Here is a 10,638-nt window from a genome sequence, read left to right on the forward strand (position 1 = left end):
GCAGCCAGCAGCAGTACCTACACCAAACCCCTGGTGTTTTGGTAACAATAATCCATCACACTCACCCCCTCTCATCCTTTTCAGTGTCCATTGTCTACCATTCCACACTCTACACTCTTGTGTACACATTATTTAGTTCCCACTTTGCAGGGAGCCTAATGCCGGTGGGACATGACCAACTCAGCATTCCACTGGAGGCTATATGATCAAACAGCAAACTGTTTATCATGAATGCAGGATGCAGGCAAACTCACGACTGCTCCCACTGCCAGAAGGTTTGCTGAGGGCAATCGCTTCCTGGCCTCGAACTCCTTAAGGTTATCTACTGGGACATCTAGAGAATGCAGTCTTGCAAGTCTACTCTGGACCAAGCAACTGACCCTTTCCTTCCAAGCCCCGCTTCTCGCTACCTCTTTTGCCTAATAAATACCGGAGGGCTGTGTAAAGCTCAGGGCCCTTGTCCACTAGAGGCAAGGTGCTCCCTGACCCCTTCTTCCAAATATACTCTTTTGTCTTTGTCTTTTATTCCCATGTTTGCCCCCCTTTGTTCAGTCCCCCTAGGTCCATGTGGGTTACATAGTGGCACCCCAGAAAAGGGACTTTGAGGACGTGAATGAAGAAGGTCTGCTGGAGCAGAGGAACTGAAACTGACAAGGCAAACGGGGAGCCCGGGATGAGTCTGCCAGCAGCGGATATAATTATGGTCAGTGCCCTAAAGAGAGGTACTGGGAGCAGGGCCTTAAAGTAGTACTGGGAATGGGAAGTTTTCTGAATCAGGGTAACAGGCAGAATTTGTCTGTTGAAGAAAAACATTATGTGCAGTTGCTTAAAGTTTTGTTGAAACAAACTGGTGCTCAGATTAGTTCTCACACTAAGTAAGATGCTATGGGAGGTCATTATGAATAACCCATGATTTCCACAAGCAGGGACTCTTGATGTAGAAAATTGGGACAGAGCAGGAGAAAGATTAAAACAGGCTCATCAAAAAGGTTTTAAAGTTATTCTTCAGTTTTCTCCTCTTGGAGTTTAGCTCATACTGTACTTCTGCCATTATCTCATTATTCTGCGGGACAGCAGGCTGAATCTAAAAATCTGAAAGAATCTGTTGTCCCACCCACAGCTCCAGCTGAAAATAAAAAAAAGGAGAGGGAGGATAAAAATTGGCCTATACCGCCCCCACCAGTTGCAGAAACATCTGTACCGCCTCCTTTGGTGGCAGAAATGGAGACTCCAATACAAAGAATTTTACGCTCTGCTGCCATGGCTGGAGAGCCCTTAGGACCTTGTGCTTTTCCTATTTCCGTAAGGCCTGATCCAAATAAACCACAGCAGCTTAATCATGAACACATTCCACTGGAGTTTAAGTTGTTAAAGGAATTAAAAGCGAGTGTGGTAAATAATGGCATACAGAGCCCACTCACTTTAGGAAGGCTAGCATCTGTGTTTGGTGCCATGCGTCTTCTACCCTTGATGTGAAACACTTGGCGCAAACTTGCTTGTCTGCTAGCGCATATCTGACATGGAATTTAAATTGGCAAGAACTGGGTGCAGACCAGGCTGGACAGAACCATGCTGCTGGAAACAGAGACATTACAAAGGATATGCTATTGGGTAATGGCCCTTATTCAGACCTGGAACATCAAATGACACTCACAAATGCTGCTTATCAGCAGTGCACACAGGCCACTAAATGCGCCTGGGCCACAATTCCTGAAGAGGGAGTCCCAGTATAATCCTTTTTACATATCACGCAAGGGTCGCAAGAAACCTAGGCACAATTTCTTGCAAGATTACAAGAGGCAGTGAAGCGTCAGATTCCTCATACCGCAGCTGCAGAAATGCTAACCTTTACTCTAGCTTTTGAGAATGCAAACGCGGATTGTGAACGTGCACTGGCACCGGTGAGGTGTACAAAGAACTTGGGAAATTTTCTCAGAGCTTGTCAGGATGTAAGAACTGAACTTCATTGCTCTTCAATGCTAGCTGAAGTAATGGCTAATTTAGTAGTTGACAAATCTAAAAGGAGCCAAGGGTCAGGCTCTAAAATGGGAAAGTGTTATAATTGTGGAAAAACTGGATATTTTAAAAAGGAATACCGCCAGATCTCAGGACAGAAAGGACCTTACAATGCAGTGCCCCACCCAGGGGAAAAAAACACCAGGACTGTCCTCCCTATAACAAATGAAATCACTGGGGTAATCAGTGCCGGTCAAAATTTCATCAGAATGGCACCCCCCTGTTGGGAAACGAGACGGGGGCCTGGACCCGGGCCCCACAAACAATCAGGGCATTCCCAGCCCAGACCTCAACCCCGTTTCAGGCATGGGTTCCCAGAGGCATATTGATTCCCTCACCCCAGGAACACCAGGAAGTGCAGGATTAGATCTCCCAGCCAGAGAAAGGGTTACATTAGTTGGGGGAGACAAACCCATCAAAGTTCCCACCGGTATTTGAGGACCTTTACCAGCAGGATATATGGGACTAATTTTAGGCAAAAGCTGCCTTAACTTGCAAGGCATTACTGTAGTCCCAGCAGTTGTTGACTCTGGTTATGAAGGAGAAATTCAAGTGTTTTTTGTTTGTTTGTTTGTTTTTTTGAGATGGATTCTCGCTTTGTTGCCCAGACTGAAGTGCAGTGGCGCAATCTCGGCTCACTGCAAGCCCCGCCTCCCGGGTTCACGCCATTCTCCTTCCTCAGCCTCCCAAGTAGCTGGGACTACAGGCGCCCACCACTACGTCTGGCTAATTTTTTGTATTTTTAGTAGAGACAGGGTTTCACCGTATTAGCCAGGATGTTCTCAATCTCCTGACCTCGTGATCCGCCCATCTAAGCCTCACAAAGTGCTGGGATTACAGGCGTAAGCCACCGCTCTCAGCCAATTCAAGTAGTTTTAATGTCACAAGATCTTTGGGTTTTTCAACTGAGAGAATACATAGTGCAATTGTTACTTATTCCCTGCAAATTACACCCTTCTCCACGAAAGGAGAAACAAGGAAATAAAGGGTTTGCGAGCACAGCTACACAGGAAATCTATCTATCCCAACCCATAGCCTCTAATAGACCCACCTGTGTAGTACAAATTAAAGGAAAGAAATTTTATGGGCTTATGGATATAGCAGCTGATGTGTCAGTAATATCTAAAGACAATTGGCCCCCATCCTGGCCCTTGCAATTAACTTCTACGTCCTTAGTGGGAGTAAGAACAGCTCAAAGTGTTCAACAGAGTGCTGAGATTTTACCTTGTCTTGGTCCGGATGGACAGTCACATACTTTTCAGCCTTATGTCGCAAATATAGCTATCAATTTATTGGGTCAAGACTTACTTACAGCATGGGATATGAGACTTACAAATAAAAACCTTGATAACCCAGGATTTAAAATGTTGAAGAACATGAGATATCAGAGTGGAAAAGGTTTGGGAAGGTTTCTACAAGAAAACCCTAATCTGTTATCAGTAACTGGAAAAACAGATAGAAAAGCAGCTAGGGCATCAGGATTTCTGTCGGGGGTCATTGATATTTCTCCTCCGCCTAAGCCTTTACCATTAGAATGGCTTAGTGACAAACCTGTGTGGGTGGATCAATGGCCCCTAACACAGGAGAAGCTAGATCAACTTCATCTGTTGGTAAAAGAGCAATTGAATGCAGGACATATAGAAAAGTCAGCCCCTGGAATTCACTGGTATTTGTTATTCCAGAAAAAGTCAGGAAGATGGTGATTGCTGCATAATTTGAGAGCTATTAATGCACAAATTAAACCGATGGGTGCATTACAGCAAGGTTTACCTTCCCCAGTGGCCATTCCAAGAGACTGGCCTCTTGTAATAATAGATCTTAAGGATTGTTTCTTTACCATACCCTTACACGAGAAGGATAAGCCTCTATTTGCCTTCTCTGTGCCTTCTATTAATCTAAGAGAACATTTCTCGCTATCAATGGAAAGTTTTACCTCAAGGCATGCTTAACAGTCCCACATTACCTCAGCATTTTGTGGGAAGAGCATTAAAGGAGCCTCAAAATATGTTTCCCACTGCGTATATCATTCATTTTATGGATGATATTCTTTTGGCCCCTCCTACAGATCAAATTTTACATCAATTATTCAGAGAAGTAAAGCGAGCTCTTGTCAAATGGAATCTCAAAATTGCTCCAGAGAAAATGCAAACAACATCCCCATACCAATACTTAGGAAGTATTGTTTATGGAGAGGAGTGTACGGCTTCAGAAAGTAGTTCTCCGTAAAGACAGGTTACAGACTTTAAATGATTTTCAACAATTAGGAGATATTAATTGGCTACAACCGATGTTAAGTATTGCTACCTATCAACTTACACATCTTTACCAAACCCTGCAAGGAGACTGTTCTTTAAATTCCCTGCAGCAATTAACTAAAGAGGCAGAAGCTAAATTACGGCTTGTAGAGCAAATGTCACAGCAGAGACATGCCTCACCGCTACAACCGCAAAAACCTTTGCTTTTGTTTATTCTTCCTACCCCCCACTCTCCAACAGGACTTTTGGGCCAGTTCATAGACAAGTCTGTAACAGTAATAGAACGGCTCTTTCTACCTAATCAAACAGTCAAAACCTTGCAAGTTTATCTTTCCTTAATTACACAAATTGTGACTATGGGCAGGCATAGGTCAAAAATGCTTATGGGATATGACCCTGACAAAATTATTGTTCCTGTAGACTCCCAGCAACAAGCCACAGCTTGGGAAATGTCAACTGCCTGGCAGACTACTTCTGCAGACTTCGTGGGTGCTATAGATAACCACTACCCTTCAGACAAAATTTTACAGTTTTATAAAATCCATTCTTTCATTCTTCCTGTGATTACTCATCACAAGCCTACTCCAGGTGGACAGACTTATTTTACTGATGGCTCTTCCAAAGGTCATGCAGCTATCTATGGACCAAAACGTACTCAAACAGTAATGACCTCTGGAATTTCAGCTCAATCCTCAGAGCTAATTGCAGTCATTCAGGTGTTACGGCGCACAGCTTCAGATCCTATCAAAATTGTCTGTGATTCAGCTTATGTTGTAAATGTAGCCAGTCACATAGAAACTGCTACAATTAAAAATACACTAGACCCAGAACTGCTTAATTTATTTTTAAGACTTCAACAAGTTATTCGCTCTCATGCAGCTTCTTTTCATATTTCTCATATTTATTCTCACACACAACTTCCTGGGCCACTATCTCTAGGTAATGAGAAAGCAGACAAACTGGTTCTGTGTTTCAGCAAGCTCAAGCATCTCATGCGCTTCTGCACCAAAATACTTCCGCCCTTACTCGCATGTTCCATTTATCTCGCAGCCATGCTAGGGCTATAATACAAACCTGTCCTACTTGCCAGCATGTCCCTGGAGCCACACCTGTAGAAGGATGTAATGCACGAGGTTTGGCTCCAAATGAAATTTGGCAAATGGATGTTACACACATAGCAACCTTTGGTAAGCTATGTTCATGTGACTAGACACTTATTTTCCATACGCTGCATGCTATGTGCCAAACAGGTGAGACAGCTGGTCATATACAGCGACATTGCCTATCACCATTTGCTCATATGGGGATACCTAAACAATTAAAAACTGACAATGGACCCGCTTATACTAGTCATGCTTTTAAAAATTTCTTACAGCTTTGGGCTATAACCCATAAAACAGGAATTCCTTATAATCCTAGAGGACAAGGCATTATAGAGCGGGCACATCAAACATTACAATGCATGTTGAAAAGACAAAAAGGGGGTATAGGAGGCCAACTACAACCTCGATCAAAACTACATTTAGCCTTATTTACTTTAAATTTTTTGACTCCTGGTACAGATGGTAAGACTCTGGCAAAAAGACATTGACAAGTGTTAGAGGAAAAGAGGAAAGTTTATCCAAAAGTGTTACGGAAATCCCCGGAAGGACCATGGAAAGGTCTGGTGGGTTTACTGACGAGGGGAAGAGGATATGCTTGTGTTTTCACAGGAGATGGACAAGCCGTGTGGGTGCCCTCAAGGTGCATGCGACCACAGAATGGGAGACTAGAGGAACCCAGGGTGGCCAACCATGGGCCCGGTCCCTCCGGTACGAGCCATGAGCCAGCTGAGCCTGAGTGCAAAGAGGGAGAGGAGGCCAACCAGAATCACAATGACATCAACCCCCATAACCTGGGGACAACTCAAGAAAGCCACACAGGAAGCTGAGAAACTACTGGAGCGTCAGGGACAGGCAAAAACCCCTGATTCCATGTTCTTGGCCATGTTAGCCATAATGTCCTGTGTGGTATGTTTCCCTGTGCAGAAGCAAAAACATATTAGGCATATGTTCCCAATCCCCCAGCAGTGCGACCTGTACTTTGGAGTGACACTCCTCCTGGATTTATCACAATCAGGGAGAGTGGGCTCCAGGACCCCTAACTCCCCCTGACATAGAACAGTTAGACTCTCAGAATAACATCATTAATTATACCGCTCCACTGGAAGGGCTCCCTTTGTGTATCACCACAAAAACGTCGCTCAGCCATAGCTGTCTTACAATTCAAGCTCAAACATGGTTGAGTCACTATGGTAAAATCATGTACTTATTAAGTCTTGGTTCTATTAACGTAACTGGTGTGCTAACCAACCATTCCCGGCCCAGTCGCCCTAATTGTGCTGACTATACAGAATGGATTGCCTTCAATAGTTCCTACCCCTCTCCATGGACCCCCTGTCTTGGCCCACTGGCTAGAAAACAATCTATGTTAACTGGAGACATTGGGGACCTAAAGGTCAATTAGATGGAAAAGACAAAATTCAGAAATTGTGGCACAAACTGCGCTGGCATTGGTGGCAAGCTTTTAATTCTTCTTTATACAACACTGGGATCCAATCCCAGTCTGCCACCCAGATTGCTTGGCATGGAGCAGGCTTTAGCCCACCTCTTCCTCAGTGGCGTTATCTAGGAAGGAAATGACCAATTCAAGAGACAATATGGAAGGCAGCACTCTCATTTATGAATGGCAACATCTGGGTTGGAATACTATCCAACAATAGCAATAGTAAGCGACACAGTCTTAATGGTACATTTGTAAAGAATATCACCACTCAATTTACAGTTTGTGTTTTTAATCCTTATGTCTTTTTGGCAGCTAAGGACCAGCTCCAGGTAAACAATACCGAATTGACCTGTAAATCTTGCCAGTTATATCACTGCATTAATCATAGCACATTGCAAACACATAATATCTCTACTTTGATGATTTTAGGTTGCATCCCTGGGCTGTGGATTCCTGTTAATCTGTCTGAGCCTTGGGCTGCCACACCTGCTTTGCGTTTTGTGAAACTTCTTCTAACTCAGCTTACTCATCGTGTCTGTAGAGCCTTGGGCCTGATAATTTTTGCTATTGTTTCCTTGGTCACACTAATAACTTCTGTTGTGATATCCTCTGTAGCTTTGCATAATTCTATTCAAACAGCTCAGTATGTGGAGAACTGGATGCACACAGCTGACCAAGTGTGGCTACTTCAGAATAAAATTAACACTGAGTTACAAACTGAAGTGGCAATGTTGAAATCCGCAGTTCTATGGTTAGTGGAACAAGTACAAAGCTTGCAATTCCAAGAGCAATTGCGTTGTCGTTTTAATCACACTCATATTTGTGTAACCAACTTAGAATATAACCAAAGTGAGTATCCATGGGACCTTGTGAAAGCCCATTTGCAGGGAGCTTTCACATCCAACATCACCTTTGATATTGGTGAATTACGAAACAAAATTCTTGATTTACATATGCAAACTTAAGAGTTTCAGCTTTCTTTAGAAGACTGGACCAAATTCCAGCAAGGCCTGGAGAGCCTCAACCCTTGGACCTATCTAAGGCACCACATTAACATTTTATATGTAGTTCTTGGAATAATGTTGTTTTGTCTCTGTCTTCTGTTTATAGTCTGTAAACTCGGATGGACTGCCAGTCAAAAAATGAGAGCTGCTCAGCCTGGCCTTACATTCTTTCAATTAATACATAAACAGAAAGGGGGATATGCAGGGATCCTAAGGCGCATGGGACATGACCAACTCAGCATTCCACTGGAGGCTATATGATCAAACAGCAAACTGTTTATCATGAATGCAGGATGTGGGCAAACTCACGACTGCTCCCACTGCCAGAAGGTTTGCTGAAGGCAGTCACTCCCTGGCCTCGAGCTCCTTGAGGTTATCTACTGGGACATCTAGAGAATGCAGTCTTGCAAGCCTACTCCGGACCAAGCAGCTGACCCCTTCTTCCACGCCACCCTTCTCGTTACCTCTTTTGCCTAATAAATACCAGAGGGCTGTGTAAAGCTCAGAGCCCTTGTCCACTAGAGGCAAGGTGCTCCCTGACCCCTTCTTCCAAATATACTCTTTTGTCTTTGTCTTTTATTCCCGTGTTTGCCCCCCTTTGTTCAGTCCCCCTAGGTCCATGCAGGTTACACCACTTGTAAGTGAGAACATGCAATATTTATCTTTCTGTGTCTCACTTGTTTCACTTAAGATAATGGCCTCCAGTTCTCTCCATGTTGCTGCAAAAGACATTATTTTATTCTTTTTAACAGCTGAATAGTATTCCATTGTGGTTATATACTACATTTTCTTTATCCAATCACCTATTGATAGACACTTAGGTTGATTCCATATCTTTGCCTTTGTGAATAGTACTGCAATAAACATGAGTTTAGGTGCTTTTTGATATAATAATTTCTTTCATTTTGGGTACATACCTAATAGTGGGATTGCAGGATCCAATGGTAGCTTTATTTTTGGTTCTTTAAGAAATATCCATACTATTTTCTATAGAGGTTGTACTAATTTGCATTCCCATCAACAGTGTTTAGGAGTTTCCTTTTCTCCACATTCTCACCAACATCTGTTATTTTTAACCTTTTAACTAATAGCCATTCTGACTGGTGTAAGATGATATTTTATTGTGGCTTTAGGTTTTAAAAAAAAAGTTTTTTAAATCATGTTGAGGAAGTTCTCATATATTTCTAGTTTGCTGAGAGTGTTTATCATGAATGAGCGTTGAATTTTGTTGAATGCTTTTTTCTGTATCTATATTGATATGATCATATGATTTATCTCCTTTACTCTGCTGATGTGATGGATTACATTAATTGATTTTCAAATTTTCAACCAGACTTGTATATCTGGAATGTATCCCAGTTGGTGGTGGTATTTAATTCTTTTTTTTTTTTTTTTTTTTTCCCGAGATGGAATCTCACTCTGGCACGATCTTGGCTCACTGCAACCTCTGCCTCCCGAGTTCAAGCAATTCTCTGCCTCAGCCTTCCAAGTAGTTGGGATTTTACAGGCACCCGCCACTGCGCCTGGCCAATTTTTTTTTTGTATTTTTGGTAGAGATGAGGTTTCACCATCTGGGCCAGGCTGGTATTGAACTCCTGACCTCAAGAGCCACCCAACTCAGCCTCCCAAAGTGCTGGGATTACAGGTGTGGGCTACCCTGCCCAGCCTAATTCTTTTAATACATTTAGGGGTTTTGTTTGACAATATTTTTGAGGCTTTTTGCATCTATGTTTATGAGAGATGTTGGTTTGTATTTTTCCTTTCTTGTAATGTGTTTATCTGGTGTGGTATTAGGGTAATGCTGGCCTCATAGAATGAGTTCATAAATGTTCCTTCTGCTTTTATTTTCTAGGAGAAAGTGTAGAGAATTAAGAAAGCTTAATAACTTCACTGATTAAGTAGAGTCTTGCTCTGTCACCCAGGCTGGATACCTTTTGGACAGGTTATTAATTATTGATTTAATTTGTTTAATAGCTATAGGCCTACCCATATTCTGTATTTCTCCTTATGTGAGTTTTGGTAGTTTGTATTTTTCAAGGAATTGGTCTATTTCACCTAAGTTATCAGATTGGTGGGCATAGAGTTGTTCATTATTTCTTTATTATATTTCTAATATGCATGGGATCAGTAGTAATGACTCCTCTTTTTCATTTCTGCTATAAGTAATCTGTGTCTTTTTTTTCTTTGTAAGCTGGTCTAGAGATTAATCAATTTTATTGATTTGTTTCAAAGAACTAGATTTTAGTTTCATTTATTTTCTCTATTGATTTCTTGTTTTCAATTTTATTGACAATGTACAGAATGGGAGAAAATATTTGCAAATTATACACATAATACCAGAGTATATAAAAAACTGCTACAACTCAACAATAATAAAACTGACAACCTAATTAAAAGTGGGCAAAGGACTTGTATAGACTTTTCTCCAAATATATATTATACAAATGGCTAACAAGTACATGAAAAGGTACTCAATATAATAAGTCACCAGAGAAACTCAAAATCAAAACCACAATGAGGGCCAGGCATGGTGGCTCATCCCTGTAATCCCAGCACTTTGGGAGGCCAAAGAGGGTAGATGACCTGAGGTCAGGTGTTTGAGACCAACACGGTGAAACCCCATCTCTACTAAAAGTACAAAAATTAGCTGGGCATGGTGGCTCACACCTGTAATCCCAGCTACTGGGGAGGCTGAGGCAGGGGAATTGCTTGAACATGGGAGGTGGAGTTTGCAGTGAGCTAAGACTGCGCCACTGCACTCTAGCCTGGGTGACAGAGCAAGACTCCGTCTCAGAAAACAAAAACAAAACAAAACAAAC

The sequence above is a fragment of the Pongo abelii genome, chromosome 2 (genome assembly GCF_028885655.2).
Source record: "Pongo abelii isolate AG06213 chromosome 2, NHGRI_mPonAbe1-v2.0_pri, whole genome shotgun sequence".
In the NCBI taxonomy this organism is placed as follows: domain Eukaryota; kingdom Metazoa; phylum Chordata; class Mammalia; order Primates; family Hominidae; genus Pongo; species Pongo abelii.